At 33.7% G+C, this 19,822-nt stretch overlaps 1 long non-coding RNA gene across 1 annotated transcript in view; it reads left to right on the forward strand.

The window, feature by feature from the left end:
• Positions 1-13,229, forward strand: part of LOC134808227 (uncharacterized) — a 39,055-nt gene extending 25,826 nt beyond the window's left edge. The window contains exon 4 of the long non-coding RNA XR_010150766.1: positions 9,915-13,229. This is a non-coding gene — a long non-coding RNA (uncharacterized LOC134808227). The remainder of the gene's footprint in view (positions 1-9,914) is intronic.
• Positions 13,230-19,822: the final 6,593 nt, after the last annotated feature.

Genomic DNA, 19,822 nt, shown 5'->3' on the forward strand with positions numbered 1-19,822 from the left:
TGCCCTTCCATTTTTACGTCTGTGATACTCTCACATTCATCTACATTGCTTGTTTGTTTTAAATAATATGTTTTGCAGGTCATTCCTTTATCAGCTTTTATAGGCTTGTTCATTCTTTTTAATGGAAACGCCATATTTTCAATTTATAACATATCATTTATTTAATCAGTTATGTGTGCATGTGTGTTTGTGTGCGTGGGTGTGTGTAAAAGATCATTGATCACAGAGATAACTCAAAAAAAGAATTAGGAAAATACATAAAAAATTTTTGTTACAGCTAATGTTAGTTACTTCAGTGAGTACTACCTACTAAAGAAAGCATGAAAAGGACAGCAAGTTACATTTGTTCAAGTTCATGTGTTTATTGTAGATTACATTTGCAGATTTGAGTCATTTCTCTTCTTTAACTTGTGCGATAAATTACTTACTATTGCACTGAGCAATAAATACTGGGATGATTAATATATTATTTCTCATATTGATATTGAACATTGATGTCTAGAACTCAGTTCCAATTGATTATATCTTAATTTAAAATTATTCATCTTTTGCAAAATGTAACTTGAATACATAAGTCATAAAAATAGATTATTACATTGTCTCTAATTTCTATTACTTTTTTCTGGGTGGTGTTTTAATAACTGCTTTTATGCTTTTCTGTAATGACAGTGCCAAGAAGAATAGAAAAACTGATAACAATTTTGAAGATCATCTTAGAATAAATTCCTCTATTGCACATATTATAGTCCCAGATTCAATTCCATATATTGAACAAGCTACTATAAAGTTTATACTATAAAATACATTTTTATTTCATTTGATTTTATTTTTTGAAAAACAGAGAAAAGGTATTATCCAGTTTTGACTGTTAAATGTGTGAACATATAAGAAAATCAGAAATATCCAAGGTCAAAATTAGAATTTCCCCTTTACCAATTGATTAATCATGAGTGATTTATGCACTGAACCTCCATTTATTAATATGTAAAATTCAATTAATAATATGCATACCACAAAATTATGTGACAATAAGATAATTTAAGATACAGAAATATTTTTATTATTCAATTCAAGACAGATTAACTGACAACTCTGTCAGCCACTGTACTAGACAGATATTGGTGACTGTTACTGTTAATGATGTAGGCCAAACAAAAATATAAATATGTCAGTAGATTTATTTGTAATGAAAAGAATGTAGTATTAAAAGAGTGATTACCTAGGATCTAGCTATGGTTTGCAAAATCTCTAATTGTGTGAATTTGTGATGTCTGAGCTTAAGATTCTTATTAAATAGAAAAACTGTATCAGCTGATCTCTAAAATTTCATCATGCATATTATTAAATTAACTAGTAACATTCACAAATAATAATATATAGGTACCTATGTTGAGTGTGAAAATAAACAATTTCAGGGTGACTTTTAGGCCTTTCTCTCCCATGAGTAGAGTGAGAATAGTATGTAAAGTTTACGGTTTATAAAGATCAGGAAACAGCAGTTCCTGGTTATGATAATTGTCATGGAGAAAAGTAGTCAATTTTACTCAAAATTGTTGTCAACTACCTTTGAGAGTCAGCATTTTAAAATTAATGCTTGAAGCAATTATATGGAAGTAGTGGCATAATAATGTATATCAAACAAGTCGGAAGGAAGGAAGGAAAACGAAGGGAGGAAGAAAGAATGAGAGAAGAAAGAAAGAAAAAGAAAAAGAAAAGAAAGGAAAGGAAGGAAAGAAGGGAAAGAAGAAAGAACAAAGGAAAGAAAGAGAAAAGAAAAGAAAGAAGTAGAGAAATAAAGGAGAGAAAGAGGGAAGAGGGAGGGAGATAAAGAGAGGGAGGAGCAGAAGAAGGGAAAAGGAAGGAAGAAGGAAAGGGAAGGAGGGAAGGAAGGAAAGGGGAACGAGGGAGGTAGGGAAGAAGGAAGGGAGGGAAGAAAGTAGGGAGGGAGGGAGGAAAGAAAGGAAGAAAAGTTTACGATGTATCTTTGAGCTTTCAAAATGAATTTGAAAAGTACAAGGTTTCTATTCAGGTAATGTAGATAGTAATCCTATGTACTAAAATTATCCTCAAAAAATGAGTCAAGGAGGCCTCAGAATGTACATTGAGAAATTACCTCACAAAAAGGGCACTGAGCCAGTAAAACATAATTGAGTTTAATAGAAGAAAAGAGGTTGAAAAATAGCAGATTAACCACAGAATTGAAAAGGGAAATAAATTCTGCCCATTTTTCAATCTTGCTTTTTTTTTTCATTTTGAGGATAATATGAAAAATCGTTCGTTTTCTAAATCAATTATGTTTTAAGCTTAGCCAGTCTGCCTGCACAATGACATTTATGTGTTGAGATGGCCTTGTATTAATAGGCAGAAATTGTAAATGCTTATAAACTGGGCATAAGAAGCATTATTTTCTTACTGTTTTGGAACCAACGCTTTCCACCCTCAGTCCCCAAGATGTTTGTATCAGAGAATTTTCTACTTGTTTCGTATATTTGTTTGCCCAGAAATAGAATCATAATTTCTTTTGAACTAAGTTCATATACAGTAATGTAGTTTTGGTTAGCCAATCTATAATTTATACCTGTGTATACATAGATTTTATTCTAATATGTGTGCATAAACATGAGCATTGATTCTTCAATTCTCTTTAAATTATCCTTATTAATAAAAGAGAGCCTTTGGTTCTCTTTTTTTGGGAAAAAAAATGTATAGTCTCAAATCTAAATTTAATGGAAAATAAAAGTCAGAAATAAAGCTCTGTTTGTATTAAATTTCATTGAATACAATTTTTAAAGAAACAGCAGAAACTTCTTTTGTCTTCAAGTAGTAATACCATACCCTAAATTAAATTATTTATTCATTCTATAAGATTATGGAACTAAGAACTGAAGGATTCTAGAGACAAATCTTGGGAATGACTAGGCAGGCTGCTGTATCACATCTACGGTAAATGAAGATTATGGGGTTTTAGAATCATTTGGGTATCATCTAAAATAATTTTCTGAGTTTATAACTTTTTTCTCTACTCACAGGAATACAGATAGTAATAATTATCTCCAATTTCACTTACTTTGAAAACATATTTTCTTGTCACTCTCTCCTGATTAACTATGAATATATCTGGCATATTCATTTCCATAAATATAACAGATGAACTTTTGTTGGTATTTTAAAATATTTTTTCATGTCACCATATTCCTTTCTGAACATTTATAAATGACAGATATTCATATCAACTGAATTGTATTGTATAGTGACCATCACAGGTTTTTATTCAGATCTAAATACAGATCAACATTAAAAATAAGAGGAGAAGCTGAGAACCATGTAAAACTCTGTAAAGGGCTACAATAATGCATAGTTATTGTCGAAGTCTTCACAGTACCTCTGTCCATTCTGGCTGCTATAACAAAATACCATAGATTGGGTGCCTTATAAACAACAAAAACTTACTTCTCACAGTTCTGGAGGCTAGGAAGTCCAAGATCAAGGTATCAGAAGATTCCGTGGTTGGTGAGGACCTGCTTCCTAGTTCACACAGGGCTGTATTCTTCCTGTGTTCTCACTTGGAGGAAGAGGCAAGGCTGCTTTCTGGGGTCTCTTTTATAAGGGCACTAAACCTGTTTATGAGGTCTGAGTCCTAATTATTAAATCACTTCCTGAAGGCCTTACCTTCTAATACCATCACTTTAGGAGTTAGAATTTCAATATATACATTTGGAAGGGACACAAACATTCAGTATATAGCAGTACCACACAAACGTGTTTGCGAGTAGAAGGTACCCAATAAATAAAGTTAGATAAGTGAATAAAAGAATAATGTATTTAATAACAACTGAAATTAGACATACTAGTTTTTTGTAATAAAGCATACATTGCAATAGAGGTATGAATATGTAAAAATTCTCATTTTCCATGTTTTTGGTAGGTTTTCTAGGGTAAAATTGTAATATGTTAATTTAAAAACATGAAACTCAGAGTATAATAGATAAAACAGCTAATTTCATTAATTGAAGCATTTAAGAAAGGAAAAGCATTTAAACTGTGTTAGTGGAAGGTCAACATAAGCCTGCTTTGTCTGGGTATAGACTTCACTGCTGTGTGGTCTTGTGTGTGTGTGTGTGTGTGTGTGTGTGTGTGAACTCATCTTAGGCACTGTGAAGTATACACACATATATACACATAACACATACACCAACATAGTGAAAGATATAAAGAGTGAAACAAGTGTCTTGGTAAGTGTGTTTTATTTTACATGGACATTTTTATTTAAGAAAAAAAGCTTATTAAGAATCTAGCAAGCTTATTTAAGCAGGAATTAGTGAGATTAGATCAAGAAGTAAATTAAAACTAAAAAGTAGCTTAGAAATCTGTCTTGGCAAACACATCAAAAGGTAAAAATTTTTTAAATGGGCAGTCAGAAAGTAGATGGAAAATTAAGCAAGATAAAAATTTTTAAATCATCTTTCACAGATCGACAGAAGGAAACTAGAGAAGAATAATGTGAAGAGGCTTCTTGCACATAGTCTGTTACTTCTAGGATGATACACTGAAAATGCAATGTCTTTGGTTGTGGAAAAGGATCCAACAAAACTGTATGGATTTCACTGGGCAGGGAAACATAGCCGTTATTTAAATTGTCAAACTTTAGGGATCCTTTTCAAAAGCAATCTCTGATTTATTTTCCCTGAAGAATATGTCAGAAAAGAGATCTTCAACTTATAAAAAGAATAGCAATGTAAATATTTTCCTTTTTTGGCTCATTTTTCATGTATATATCTTTTTTCTGTTCTTGTTTGTTTACTGTTTGTTTCTTTTTTTATACAGTAATGGTGTCCATTTTAATAGCTGTTATCTGATGTGGAAATCCGTATGAGATGTGACAGTTTCAGTAAATGGCAATAAAATCATGACATAAATCTTCACATAATGAGAACACTCACTATTCCTCCCATACTTAGAGTGGAGAAGAGGGACCTCTGTTTTCTAGTTGGAAGCTATGTGAAATGCTGTGATGATCAGATATTTGCTGTTGCTGAACCAGTTGTTATTCTAGAAATGAGGAAACAGCTTGACAAGATGGTCCTAGAAGATAACTGCTCCCTCACCAAGGGCAGAGGAACTGATGTCACTGTCAAGGTCACAGGGGACAATCTGGACCACACTGTCCCCTAATATGTTCATCAATGTATTAGATTATCTTAGTTTATAATTTAGGACCAAATACATCTCTTATGGAAACATTAGCACCATGTCTTTTGATGTGGATTAAGACATGATTCAGAGAAAATTCTGTTGCAGAAGTCATTGACACAAACAATAGTCTTTCATGGTCTTATGACAGCAACATTTATGTGCATTTATGAAACTTCCATAATCATTGGTCTATATAATTAATGTTTTCTTAGAAAATAAAATCATGTCACTATAGGCAAATTTTATTTTAACTTTGAACAATTCAATAGCATTTATTCTGTGTTTACTAGGCGCAAGAACCTGTGCAAAATAATATGTAAGAAAAAGAAATGAAAGTCATGGATCCTAGCTTAAAGGAGATTAAATTCATTGAGGTAAAAATACCTTTAGGCACACCTACCCACACACTAAAAACAGTACACAAACTAAAATAATAACAATACAGTTCGGATTGTGAAAGTCTTTGTTTACTCTTTAAACTGAATCACTAAAATTAGAAAGTGTCTAAATTTAGCCACGTATGAGTAAATATTAGTGTAAATACTAAATAAACTTGCAAAGTAACTTGGAACATCTATTAGTGCTATTCTTATAATAGTTTGCCAGCCATTTAAATAATGAAATTTTTAGTACAATTTGCAGATGATCTTATAATTTTGAAAAATGGATCATTCATACAATAGATTTAAAAGCTTTTGAGGTGTTAGGATGTGCACCATAGCAAGTCACACATTAATGTTAATGTATGCATTTTGGAACAATGCATTATGTCGTTGATTTATGTATTATGTCAATTAGACTTACATATTTTAATTACTGCATAATTTATGATATCAGGTAACAAAATATTACTACCTCATGTTTCTGCTACCATATGATTAAAACAATTTACAGTTTTCCGGTTGCCTTCCAAACCAATGTTTCTGTAAATTTCTTTTGATTTATTTGGTTTTCAAAGGCATTTCCTGCTTTAATTTATTTTTATAGCTTTACTAAGAGAGAAATGAATACGAATTATTCCTTTTCTTTTTCCTATTGATTATCTCCTACTTATTCTCCCTTCCATTCATTTAGATTCTTCATTTTCTGATTGTCTAGACACCATTCTTTTAGTGCTACTACTTTTACTAAATTTAAATTTCACCTCCTCTAAAGCATTTTTTCGCTTTAGAGGCCAGAGCCTCTTGACATTTATCCTTTTCATCAGAATCCTTTTATCATTTGCTATAGGTTGGCTCTGCCATTTCTCTTTCCTCTCTCTACTGCTAATAGGAGAATAGTACCATATGTATTTCTATACTACGTTTTTCCTCCTTATCACTTTCTGAAGAGTGTCTAACATTTACTTGCTGTGTTAGAAAAGAGCTTGAACAAAGAAAGAGGAAAAGCCTACAGCTGATGGCCTTCCAGCAGGATTATAAAATCATTGCTAGAATGAGAAGCCAGCTGTTGCCATGGCATTTTGCCTAGCATCGTTGAATCAGGTGTCTTCTTTGTGAATGGAGAATATTGGCATCTTAATACCATAGGTACAAGTCACATATGTCGCATGTACCTGTAATGTCTGGGAGCTACTTGAATGAAATTGTGGTCACTCACCAGGAATCAGACATCTGATTTCAACCCTGCCTCTGTCAGTGAAAATATACATATATTGGCACAGATAATTAGTTCAACTGTGTTTCATTTTACCCAGTGGCAATCAGCATTAGTGACACATACTTCAATTAATTGTTGAGGCACTTTCCTTGCTTTTGAAACCTGCACCCTATGTTAGCATCGGTGTGCACTGAAAATGATGATATTTGGAGTTTGTTAGACAAGCAAAGAAAAAAATATTCCAAGTTTGACATATAAAGTCTCGAATATTTTCTAAATAATCATATTGTCATCAAGCTTCATAAATGACACATAATCACTGAAATAAGCACAACTCAAATTGCACATGTAATTTAGTTTTTTGACAAAAAATAAACAAGTACATTCTCAAGATTATTACGTGACAAATTGCCTATTACTAAAAAAAAACTTTGGTGTTTAAGAAGGTGTTGATAATAATAGTTTTAAGTTTGAATGGTTATGTCACCATCTGAGCAATAGATATCATGGGATGATGAAAAAGCTTATTCCCCTTATTTCTTCTTCTTCCTCTTTTTTTTTTTTTTCTTTTTTGAGATGGAGTCTCACTCTGTCACCCAGGCTGGAACACAGTGGTGTGATTTCAGCTCACTGCAACCTTGGCCTCCCAGGTTCAAGCGATTCTCCTGCCTCAGCCTCCCGAGTAGCAGGGATTACAGGAACACACCACCACAGAGTACAGACAATGTTTCACCATATTGGCCAGGATGGTCTTGAACTCCTGACCTCAGGTGATCCACCCATCACAGCCTCCCAAAGTGCTGGGATTACAGAAGTGAGCCACTGCACCCGGCCTCGTTCCCCCTACTTCTGAGCACTCAGAGGAACTCAAATTTTGATGGAGAGAAAGGGACAAACATATTCCACTGAAGATACTGATATGTGTACACTCCTTGGTGACCTAGAATCACTGCTCCTTACCTGGATTCAATCTTAACAAATTATTTATAAGATAAAGAGAAATGACAGTTGATTGTGTTAATTGCTATATGGTAGAAGGTAGAAAAGCTTAAGAAAATTTAACTTCATTTTCCCTTCAGTAAAATAATATCTATTAAAAATAAATAATAAAATAAAATTTAGTATGAAGACATTTGTTAGAAAAAAAGTACTTAGCATTAGTATTCAGAAGCTACATAGCATATTTATTTATCCACTTTAGGCATATTTCAGATGGCTGAGCACACATCTCATGGTCTCACATTCAAGCCACAAATTTATGCAATATGTTCTGTTAATTTAATTGACTAATACTGTACATTTCTGAAAGTATTTTCTTTATGTCAATGTAGTTTTAAAGATTTATTCTGCTTCGTCAAGGGCTCTCTGTATCTATTCAGTGAATAGTTTATTTTCTCTCATTGGATAACTCCTTTCAAAAATTTCCCACTTATTTATTCAAAATAATTGCAGTTAAATATGTCCAAGATGAATTATTTTTTCATTACATGTCTACGATAGTGAAATAAGGAAGATTCTCCAAAAATAACCTTGGGAGATCACTTTTGGTTCACTAGAGGAAACTGGAAGTGGGGGATATTGCTTTTCCTAGTAGGAAGAGTTACATGCAAACAGGGCAAAATCCCATGGCCCACAAGGCATTTAACTCCTGTAGGGAGAGCTGGTAAGGAGCTTCATTTCAGACAATCCCTAATGTAAAAAGTGTGTGCAGAGTTATAAAGTATAAAAAGTGAGATTTTTTTACAAAGTAGATTATTGGGGAACATAATTAGACAGGACTAACCAGGAAGGCAGATTTGATTTGGAAAGGGTGGGGTCAGTACTCCTTCAGGGACCTGGTTATCCAAAGATTTTTTTTTAATCCTTTTCACAGCAATCTGTTGTTCTTGTTGGATAACAGCCAGCCAGCACCCTGTTCATTCTCTACTGAAAATGTCACATTCCCATAGATTCCCTATGAAAAGTAAATCTTCAAGAAGTAGAATTTCCATGTAGAAACAAAGACACACACTTAGATCCCAAGAGATCCCTAAACCAGCTACTCTCCTGAGTTGATAAGGCTTCAAACTGATCTTCTCTTCTCTTTCCACCTTTTGCCCAAAGAAACTTTCTCTTTTACCCAATATCTTATTCCATATAAAATTATAGAATTTGTCTTCAGTCATTTTCATGGTCATAGTTAGACACAGAAAGGACTCCCATGAATGATGTGATAACTGTGAAAAGATGTACCTATTCAACAGTGAGAAAATTAGAATCGGGGTCAAACATGTTTTTGATAGTCTCTTTAGTTCATTCATTCAATGCCCTCCATATGAAGATAAGACCAAAGCTTCTAAAGTTCTCTATGATCCCTGCTGTGGGTTGTTGCCATATATTTATTTTCAACTAGTAAATTTTGTGAAGTTTTCTTTGGATTTTCTTCTTGAACAGATAAATCCATTTCACCAAGGCAAAGTGATCCTAAAAATTAAGGAACTGTGTTGAAATATTCATATTCTGGAGAAAATTGATCCTGGGGAAAAGTAAAACCTATTGCTGTGTTATATGTGTAATGAGTAGGTAACGTATCAAATTAAAAAGTGTTAGCAGTTTATTATAGCTGAGCAATCACTGAATTGAAAACAAAACATTTTCAATTCAGTGATTGCTTTTCATAAACATTAAGGACATGACCTGGAGATAAGAAGATAAGACATTATAAAATCCAACATCAGATTTCAAAGGCTTTTGCTGGCTAGGGTCAAGCTTTTTGTCTTTCTCTTTGTTGTTTTGTTGATCAACAATGTAATCCGAAGGAAACTGTAAGTAACATCCAGTGTATTTTGTTTTAAACACATATCGTGCATATAATTTATTGATTTTGTCTAATACTTCATTTAATCCCTGTCTTTTCTCCTTCTCTATGCTTACTGCTAAATAACATCCCACATAGCACCTGGCACATGGTGTGCTCTCAATAAATAATTATTAACTGAATTTGCTACTTAGAAAATTTAGTATTATCAAGTCTCACATGGAAAAAAATGGATGACATGTTTTAAAAGTAATATAAAATGTAAGTTTCTCTATTCTTGAAATATGAAAATGCTTCATTTCTCCCCATCTTGTTATATTTCTAGCGGAGATGACCTGGAAATTGCAGAAGCTTCATGAAAGTCAAGATTGCCTCTAAATAGGATGAAGAAGTATAGAAATGAAGCCAAGATGTCTGTTGTAAACATTACTTAGTAATCGCAAGAAAGCTCCAATTTTAAGAGTTTATTTTCCATCCTGCAAAATAATGTACCTGTGCTCAAATCAAAACGTTAGAATCAAATATCTTACTGTCAGTACCATTTGTAAAACTGTCATCTCACTGTACTAACCATGGAGTTTGATGCTATGACTGTGGAGACAAAAGCCAGCATTCCTTTCCTCAAAAGTTATTTGACTGAATTCCCACAAATATAGTTCAGAAAGCAAGCAGAAATAGGTGACATGCACTGAGAGGGGTCATTGTAGAAGCTCATGAAAAGATAACCTAACCCACGTTGAAGGTATAATGGAAACTCTTCTGTGAGAGGTAATATTGGAGCTCAATACTTAAGTATTTGTAAGAAATACCCAGATATAGGAGAGAGAATGTACATTTCAGATAAAGCAATGTGTAAAAATACTGAGATGTTTGATTAACATATGTTGTGTTTGCATTTGAACAGCTGCAAGTTGCTCAGCATGTGTCATTAAGGTGCCTGTGAGGAAAGTAATCAACAGGGCTGGAAAGTTAGGCAACAGTGAGCGGTAAAGGTCTTATTAATTAAAGAACTATGAAAATATAACAGAGGCCATGATGATTCAAAATTTCTATGTGGAAATATTTTAGGAGTGTCAAACTTGAATACACAGGGAGGTACTGTTAAGGTATTATTTGGAAGATAAGCTTGCATATTAAACATTCTGTTCTTAGATATTCTAAGAACATTCTGTTCTTAGAATATCTGTTTCTTTTTCTGCCAGATTTGGGAAGATCCTGACTTTATATGATATTGATACAGCCACTCTTTGTTAGGATTATTCTTTAGATAGTATGTCTTTTCCTATTATTTTACTTTCACCAATATGTCTTCATTTGTATTGTTTATTTCTAGTAGACAGGAAGTGCATCGTTGTGTTTTTTTAATACAATCTATCCCTTTTAACTGGACTGTTTAGACCACTTATATTTAGTGATATGGTTCGGTTTAAATGTACCATCATGCTCTATGTGTTATGTTAGTCCCAACTGGCCTTTGTTCCTTATTTCTTTTTCTCTGCCATATTTTATCAAACAAGACTTATTTTTAATTATTTTAGATTGAGGGGATACATGTGCAGGTTTGTTACACGGGTATATTGTGTGATGCTAAGGTTTGAGCTTCTAATGATCTCGTCATCCAAGCAATGAACAAAGTACCCTATAGGTTAGTTTTTCAACTCTTCTCCCCTCTCTCCCTCCATCCTTTTGGAATCCCCAAAAGAGGATTTCTGCTTGCTTTCTGAACTATATTTTTGGGAATACAGTCAAAGAACTTTTGAGGAAAGGAATGCTGGTTTTTGTCTCCACAGTCATAGCATCTGTTCCCATCTAGCATTGTTGCCATCTTTGTGTTTGTGAGTACCCAACGTATTTGGTTTTCTGTTCCTGCATTAATTCATTTAGGATAATAACCTCTAGCTTCATACATGTTGCTGCAAAGGACATGATTTTGTTTTTGTTTTTTTATGACTGTGTAGTATTCCTTGGTGTATATGTGCACATTATCTTTATCCAATTCACCGGTGATGGGCAGTTGGGTTGATTCCATGTCTTTGCTACTGTGAATAGTGCTACAATGCACATATGACTGCAGGTGTCTTTTCAGTAGAACGATTTATTTTCATTTAGATATATACCCAGTTATAGAATTCCCGGGGTAAATGACAGTTTTACTTCTAGTTCTTTGCAAAAATCTCCAAACTTCTTTCCACAGGATCTGGACTAATTTGCATTCTCACCAGCAGTGAATGTGTTCCCTTATCTCCGCAACCTTGCCAACATTTGTTATTTTTTTGACTTCATAATAATAGCCATTCTACTGATGTGAGAGATGGTATCTTGTGGTTTTGATTTGCATATCTTTAATGATTAATGATGCTGGGCATTTTTTTTCATGTTTGTTGGCTGCTTGTGTATCTTCTTTTTTGAAGTGTCTATTCATGTCCTTTGCCAACTTTTTATTTGAGTTAATTTTTTTCTTGTTGATTTTAAAGAAGATTCCTGGATATTTAATTTTATCTCTTCTATTGACTCAATTCACCTTTTAATTTTATTTTAGCAAATTCTCTAGAATTTACAACATATATGTTATAATATTGTTCTATGTTATATATAATATAGTCTTCTACTTCATGTATAATTTATGTACCATATAACGATATGCTTCAATTTTCTCTCCTCCTGTCTTTTCTTTTTTTGTTGTTGTTGGGTTTTATTTATTTATCTTTGTTTTTGTTTTATTTTCTTCTCTCCTCCTGTCTTTTGTGATAGTACCCTCATATGTTTTTCTTTCAATATATGTTATGAACCCCACAATGCATTGCTTCTATGTTGTTTAAGGTCAAACTTTTACAATAAATTTTAAAAATGAGAAAAAAATTATTTTATGTTTACCTATGCCTTTATATTTCTAGGCCATGTCTTAGTTGTTTAGGTCTTAGTTTCATTTCCAGTTGTTTTCCTTCTGCCCTTCACATGTGAAGGTTTGTTATGTAGGTAAACATATGTCATGGGGGTTTGTTGTACATATTATTTCATCACCCAAGTATTAAGCCCCAGTACCTAATAGTTATTTTTTTCTGCTCCTCTCCCTCCTCCCACACTCCCTCCCCAAGTCGGCTCCAGTGTCTGTTGTTTCCTTCTTTGTGTTCATAAGTTCTTATCATTTAGCTCCCACTTATAAGTAGCAATGTGTGGTATTTGATTCTCTGTTTGTGTGTTAGTTTGCTAGGGATAGTAGTCTCCAGCTCCAGCCATGTTCCTGTGAAAGACATGATCTCGGTCTTTTTCTATGGTTGCATAGTTTTCCATACTGTATCTGTACCATGTTTTCTTTGTCCAATCTGTCATTGATGGGCATTTAGGTTGATTCCATGTCTTTGTTATTGTGAATAGTGCTGCAATGAACATTCACATGCATGTGTCTTTATGGTGAAAACAAATTATGGTGGGAACACATTTTTGCAGTATACAAATATTCTCAACAGATTCTCTCAGTAATTGTGTCTGAAAAAAGTGTTTATTATTCCTTGATTTTTATGGATATTTAGTCAAATATTCTATAGAATCCTGATTTAACAGCTTACTTTTTAAGCTCTTTAAGGATGTGGTACCATTGTTATTTGCTCTGCAGTTTTTAAAAATAAAAAGCAGCACATGCGATTTTTGTAGTTGTTCCTTTTTACATAATGTGTGTGGATTTTCTTTTCTCTGTCCCTTTGTTTATTTTTTATGATGTTTTTCTTTATCATTAGTTTTTAATGTCTTTACTATAATTCAACTAGGTATTATTTTTTATGTTGATCTTGCCTAAGCTTCTTAAATATGTTGGATTCAGATTTTCATGAAATTTGAAAATTTTTTGTTCATGTTACTTCAAGTAACTTTTCTCCCATTTCCTTCATATCCTTTCCTTCTGGAATTCTCACTAAACCAATGATGGGTTATTTGTTACTGTACTACGGGCAAACAAGATTTTGTTTTGCTGGATTTTTGGCATTTTTTGCTAACTATATTTTAATTTAAATTGTTTTCATTGCCCTTTATTCAGGTTCATTGGCTTGATCAATTTTTTTCCTGTAGTTTCTAATCTGCCATTCAGCCATAAGGTTTTTATTTCACTTTTTGTATTTTTCAGGTCTAGAATTTTCATTTGGCTCTTTCTTATAGTTTTTGTTTCTACTTTGATTACATTCATATTTTTTCCAAGTCATATATATACATACACACATGCACACACATATACACACACACATATGTGTGTGTGTGTGTGTGTGTGTGTGTGTATATAAATATATATATATATATATATATATATACTGAAGTCCATTAATTCTTATTTCATCATTTCTGTCATTCATGAGTTTTTATTCTATTCAGTGACTTTCCTTCTGGTTATAGGATACAAGTTCTTGCCTTATCACATATCTAAAAATTGTGCACTGAGTATTGTAAATATTGTTGAGTATCTGGATTTTATTTTCTTTTAAAAAGAGTGTTGAGTTTTGGTTTGGCAGGCACTTTATTTGATCAGTTTGATCCTTTTGAGATTTATTTTTCAGCTTTGTGAGGAGGAGTATAAAATACCTTTTTGCCCTAGGACTAGTAGTTGTACACTATATCTATTTTGAGGCCTTTCTGGAATATCTACTGAATGTCGTATATATTCAGCAGGATCTCTACACACAAGTTGTTCATATCATGAATTCTCTCAACCCTGTGAGATCTAAGAATTCTATAGGTGCCAGTTCCTTTTCAGTTAATCTTTTCCTGGTAGATATTATTTGCCTGTCTACATTCTACACAAATGTAGCTTAGAATTAAGACCAAGGTTGAAGGGAATCTAGTACAGATTTCTGGGTTTTGTTTGTTTGTTTGTTTTTTGAGAAGGAGTCTTGCTCTGTCACACAGGCTGGAGTGCAGTGGTGCAACCTTGGCTTACTGCAACCTCCACCTCCCGGGTTCAAGCAATCCTTCTGCTCAGCCTCCCGAGTAGCTGGGATTACAGGTGTACACCACCATGCTCAGCTAATTTTTGTCTTTTAATAGAGATGGGTTTTCACCATGTTGGCCAGACAGGTCTCAAGCTCCTGACCTCAAGTGATCCGCCTGCCTTGGCCTCCCAAAATGCTGGGATGACAAGCTTGAGCCACCATGCCCGGCCCTCTAGTGCAGATTTCTAGAGTAATCACTCTAGAAATCTGCTCCTAAAAGTCCAACTATCTAATCTTTCTTAACTTTTATCTCTTTCCCAGCCCCGCAAGACTGCAAAGGTCTGGTTAGATTCACTATTTCTGTGTTAGGGATGTGGTAAATGCTCCCAGGTTTTAAAAAAAAGAGATGATCATATGGTTAATCTCTTTTTTTCCCTCATGGAACACAGACCTGTGCAGTCTCTTTATTTCAGTATATGAAAATAGTTATTTCATATATTTTTTCACTATTTTTGTTCTGACAGAAAAGCTAGTTTAATATTAGTTACTCTATCATGGCTGGATGTAGATATCCTAGTTTATAGATAGATAGATAGATATCCTAGTCTATGTGTGTGTGTGTGTGTGTATATATATATATATATATATATATATGTAGCTTAAAAAGTAAGCTGTGAAATCAGGATTCTATAGAATATTTGACTAAATATCCATATATATGACTATATATAAAACTGTATTATATATAACTATAATATATAATACAGTTTTATATGTATTTATACATAGTATATAATATGTAGTTTCATATTATATATGTTTTTATATTATATATTATATATAGTTTTTTATATATATAGAAGTTTTATATATATGTTTTTTATATATATAAGTTTTATATATATATGTTTTATACATATATAAGTTTTTTATATATACTTTTTTTTTTTTGAGACAGAGTCTTGCTGTGTCGCCCAGGCTGGAGTGCAGTGGCACGATCTCGGCTCACTGCAAGCTCCACCTCCCGGGTTCACACCATTCTCCTGCCTCAGCCTCCCAAGTAGCTGGGACTACAGGTGCCCACCACCACGACTGGCTAATTTTTTTTGTATTTTTAGTAGAGACGGGGTTTCACCGTGTTAGCCAGGATGGTCTCGATCTCCTGACCTCGTGATCCACCCGCCTCGGCCTCCCAAAGTGCTAGGATTACAGGCGTGAGCCACCGCGCCCAGCCTAAATATTTTTTTGAGATGGAGTCTTGCTCTGTCACCTGGGCTGGAATGCCGTGGCATGATCTCGGCTCACTGCAGCCTCCGCCTCCTGGGTTCGAGTGATTTCCCCTGCCTCAGCCTCCCAAGTAGCTGGGATTGCAGGTGTCTGCCCCTACAACTTTTGTATTTTCAGTAGAGACAGGGTTTTGCCATGTTGGCCAGGCTGGTCTCGAACTCCTGACCTCAGGTGATCCACCTGCCTTGGCCTCCCAAAGTGCTGGGATTACAGACGTTAGCCACCCCACCCAGCCTAATCAACATATTTTAGTTAGCTCTCCTTCCAAGTGTTTGAGGGCTAGAATTTGGCTTTTAATTATTTCACTTATTTATTTTTGGTACCCAGTAGAGTAGTTGTCAGATTGCCTGAGACTCTATAAGTAAAAATATTAATGTTTATCTCTGAAAATAGACTGGGTTAAAGGTATAGATTTATATGTGTTTCATATACAGGTGTTTTAAGATATTTTTGGTGTGTTTTAAGACATAATCTAATTATTAAGAAAGTATTGTTTCTCAATTATATATGCAAAACATCTGGCAGTATTAATAGAGAATATTTCCCATTACTTAATTGTTGCTGATGCTTTTTTGTCCTTTTCTAATATGTGTTCTTTGTTCTCTATCTAGTTGCCTCTGTGTTCTGCTTGATCAGCATTTGCTTATCAGTCCACTGTAAGAGGACTGATGCATCCAGTTCACTTTGAGGGTCTAACCACATCTTGTTAGAACCCAGTCAGGAATGTATTATTAGACTCACTTGTTGGACAGAAAATAAATGCCACGACAGCACCCATACAATTTTTTAACAAATATTATCTATGATACATGCTCAAATTGTAATATTAAAAATGTTAACACCGCTCTTGCCTAGGCTATACCTTTGTAGTTTTTTGTTTTGCTTTCAAGTCCTTTTTTGCTCCAGAAGGAGGAGGTTTCATAGTCATGAATTTGCATAAATTTGTAATAAATTTCTTCTTTTCTTTACCTTTTTATGAATTCTGAAATTAATAACTTCTGAGCATAATGCATCCACAAATAACTCTGCTTTCCCAATATATGTAAATATATAGAGTTACTTTCATCTTTTCCGGTTATACCAGAAAGAAACTTAAGCTTTAAATCACATGTTTCTAGAAGCACTTATTTTAATTCACTTTTTTGGACTCTGGCAGTATCCAGTTTTGCTCTTTTGCTTACATTTAATCAATAGATTCTTAGTTGTAGTAATAGACAAAGGATTAAATACACTGCTTACAAGATTTGGAATCATATAGACCTATCTTCACTTAATAGCTGTGCAATTATAAGTAAATTGCACAGTCTTTCTATATCTCAGAATTCTCACCTTGAAAAGAGTACATAAGACTGCTATGAGAGTCACTTCTTGGCATTTTGGCTAAGATCAAGTGAAGACTACTATGAGAATTCAAAGGAGCATGCATGCTTTAGAGTTCCAACAACTGCAGTAACTCCTAGCATGTGGTGGGCTTTCAATAAATACCATACATAATGATGCTTCTGTTATTCTTTCTTATCCATCAATTACAAAAGTTTTGTGGTGACTGTGGCTTCAGGAGGAACAAAGTTATCTTTGTATCACAAAAACTTTCTTGGCCATACTTTCAGACATTTAAAATCTGGGTACCTACCAGGGGACTTTTGAAAGTATCAACACAGGCGGGGCACAGTGGCTCACGCCTGTAATCCCAGCACTTTGGGAGGCTGAGGCGGGCGGATCACGAGGTCAGGAGATCAAGACCATCCTGGCTAACGTGGTGAAACCCTGTCTCTACTAAAATACAAAAAAAAAAAAATTAGCTGGGCGCGGTGGTGGGCGCCTGTAGTCCCAACTGCACCGGAGGCTGAGGCAGGAGAATGGCATGAACCCGGGAGGCGGAGCTTGCAGTGAGCAGAGAGAGCGACACTGCAGTCCGGCCTGGGTGACAGAGCGAGACTCTGTCTCACAAAAAAAAAAAAAAAAAAAAAGAAAGTATCAACACAGCCATTTTTATCCCATAGACTAATGTTTGGCAACTTGAAGGAATAGATTCCTAGATGAATTATTCATTTGCTTTATGTCAATACAATTAGGTATTTGCTTATTATCCATTTCCTTGTTCAAAATATAAGTTATACAAACAATACCTGTTTTGTTTGCTTTTGTGTCCACTATGCTTTGCACAGCATAGGACACATATTAAACACCTAATAAATACAAGTAACTAAAAATGTTATATAATATATATGCAAGTGTTTTATTGCTGATACACTTAAATGTGTGATTCTAGAACTGGTGATACCAATGATTTATGAGGGTTTTTTTCCCCACTGGAAGTTACATCGACAATGCTATCTATAAGCTTGATATAAATTATTTATAGTTCTAAAGGTTGAAAAAATGTAGAGTATAATAGCAATAGTATCTTTTTCTTTTGTTGTTGTTGATGCTATCACTATTGCAATTTGAAGACCGTGTCCCTGGTTTATTACTTTTTTTAAAAAAAAGACATAAGAGGTAATAATCATTATGATGAGTGTTTTTAAGGAGTAATTTTGAGAATCATAGAGAAAATGAAGATCAGTTGTAGATCAAAGCTCTGTTTCTATGAAAGTATTGGTTGATGAGTCAATTCAGTTCAGATCATCAGAGAACTACATGCATAATAAGAACCTCGGCTACAGGTATTTGAAGATCAAATCAGTAAGTGAGAATATAAAAGTCAAATAAGTCTGTGGACATTACATGATCTCAGATTGACATACCTTTTTAGAATTTCTGGAGAGGCATTTTTAAAGAGTTCCAAAAATAGAATTGTTTTTTTTGGATCTTCTGTGCACTTTTCAGTGGAACACAATCAAGGAATAGGAGCAAAATAGGGAGGCAAAACGATCTAATTTTGAGAAATAATTGGAAAATATTTTTGGTTTTTTGCCACAGACTTATAGATCATCTTGTTATTTTCTCCATGGGAAGAAGACTTGGGCTAATGGCTTGAAAATTGTTAGACCCCTCAGGTGGGTTTCAAGCCAGCCAATCCCCTTCACAACTACTTAGAATACATGCCAATTTCAGTTGTTAGCAGTAATTTGTATGACTTGCCTTGCTTAATATTGCAGCAGATTGGGAAAATATCCAACAAAGCACCAATTTGAGATAAATACCTGCAACACAATCAAATTTAAAAGACAAAGAAATTGGCCATCGTTTGGAACGATCAGAAAATAGATCAAAATATTGATTTAATATCTTGTGAGCACTGATGCACATTATATCATTTGCCCATAACTTAAAAATACCTTCAATAAAAATATATGCTTTAAATTTAAATTTCCTCCTAAGAAAATAATAAAATGAATGTGATGCTAAAATTGGAAAGCCTGGCTAAAATGAAAACTCCGATGTTAGTGTTAGGAATGCCCATAATTCACATGCATTCAAATATTTGTTCCATCCTCATTTGCCTTAATTTATTATTAACTACTTCTATTGCAAGTAATGTCGGTTGTGACCAAAAAATAAAGAAAAAAGTTATTGCAGCTTTTATTCACTTTGAAAAGGCAATCATTGTTCTATTATTCTCTCTCAGGCACCAAATTCTTAAGCAGATAATACAATAAATAAGCATTTGGTTCAGCCTATTAGTCTCTAACATACTTTCTAAAATTTTCTTTGACCTCCCATTGGGGCACAAAATAAGCAACTGTTTTTCCAATTTGAAAGAATTCTATCTCTTATAATGGCCTTTATTTGATTGAAATTATTTTTGTTCTACCCGTTTTCCTTGAATTTCAGTTAATATTGCTCATTGTCCAATGAGAAATAATGTGTCTTGTTCATAAGAAAATTGACATTTAACTATAAAATGTAGATGACTTTTTATCTTCTGTTAAATATTTTCTTAAACTTTGCAACTGTTTTAAACAAATTTATTTTTCTTCTTTTTCTCAAAACTTGTCGGTTCTGAACTTTGCTAAATAGAAAATATACGCAATTATTTAGAATGTATTATTACTTTTAAGGCTGAATATTTTTTGCCGGAGTTAGTATT

The sequence above is a fragment of the Pan troglodytes genome, chromosome 14, assembly GCF_028858775.2.
Source record: "Pan troglodytes isolate AG18354 chromosome 14, NHGRI_mPanTro3-v2.0_pri, whole genome shotgun sequence".
In the NCBI taxonomy this organism is placed as follows: Eukaryota; Metazoa; Chordata; class Mammalia; order Primates; family Hominidae; genus Pan; species Pan troglodytes.